The sequence below is a fragment of the Arachis stenosperma genome, chromosome 9, assembly GCF_014773155.1.
Source record: "Arachis stenosperma cultivar V10309 chromosome 9, arast.V10309.gnm1.PFL2, whole genome shotgun sequence".
NCBI classification, from domain to species: Eukaryota; Viridiplantae; Streptophyta; class Magnoliopsida; order Fabales; family Fabaceae; genus Arachis; species Arachis stenosperma.
In genome coordinates this window covers 106866430-106867611 of record NC_080385.1, presented here as the reverse complement: position 1 = coordinate 106867611, position 1182 = coordinate 106866430, and the positions used below count along the sequence as shown (strand labels likewise).

General features: G+C 41.5%; 1 non-coding gene across 1 annotated transcript; it reads right to left on the bottom strand.

Annotated features, from left to right (window-relative positions):
* Positions 1–702: 702 nt before the first annotated feature.
* Positions 703–810, bottom strand: LOC130952595 (small nucleolar RNA R71). The gene has a single exon (XR_009074775.1). It is a non-coding gene; the product is annotated as a small nucleolar RNA R71 (small nucleolar RNA).
* Positions 811–1182: the final 372 nt, after the last annotated feature.

The window sequence follows — 1182 nt, the reverse complement described above, 5'->3', positions numbered from 1 at the left end:
CTTGGAGTTGAACTCCAAGTTATAACGTGTTTTGGGCGTTCAACTCCGGATCATGACATGTTTCTGGCGTTTAACTCCAGACAGCAGCATGTACTTGGCGTTCAACGCCAAGTTACATCATCAATTTCCAAATAAAGTATGGACTATTATATATTGCTGGAAAGTTATGGATGTTTACTTTCTAACGCCGTTGAGAGCGCGCCATTTTGAGTTCTGTAGCTCCAGAAAATCCATTTTGAGTGCAAGGAGGTCAGATTCCAACAGCATCAGTAGTCCTTTTGTCAGCCTTTTTCAGAGTTTTGCTCAAGTCCCTCAATTTCAGCCAGAAATTACCTGAAATCACAGAAAAACACACAAACTAATAGTAAAGTCCAAAAATATGAATTTAACATAAAAACTAATGAAAACATCCCTAAAAGTAGCTTGAACCTACTGAAAACTACCTAAAAACAATGCCAAAAAGCGTATAAATTATCCGCTCATCAAGAGCCTATCAAGCACTATAGAGATTTCCAGGCAGCCTGTTCTACTGTCAGGCGTGATGGCACTGATGAAACTTCGATTCTGCTGAAAGCTTTTCCGTTCTCTCTTGAGGGAAAAGCAAGAGAGTGGTACTACACTCAACCTCTAGCAAATGTATCCAACTGGGATACACTCAGAAAGGAGTTTCTGGAGAAATTCTTTCCATCTGAAGTTACTGATAAACTGAGGAAGGATATCTCTACAATTGTTCAGGATGACAATGAGACTCTCTTTGAATACTGGGAGCGCTTCAATAATCTTCTGGATGCATGCCCCCACCACATGATTGACAAGATCGTGCTACTCAGCTATGTCACACAAGGTATGAGGCCCCAAGATAAGACCACATTGGAAAGTGCCAGCAATGGGTCTCTGAAGAAGTACAAGACCACTGATGAAGCTTGGTAATTGATCAGTGATTTAGCTGAATCTACTCGGAACCACAGACAGAAGCAAGGCCGTTCAAGGGCCGCTGCAGAAGTATCTTCTGGCATAGAGACTGCTGCTCTAAATCGAAGCATCTGTGAAATGACCAACCTGCTGAAGTAATTGCAGTTAAATCAACAAGCTCAGCAAACTCAACAGCAGCAAAACCAACAACTAGGTCCACAAAAAAATTGCGGAATTTGTGCTGATTACAGCCATTACACTGATGAATGC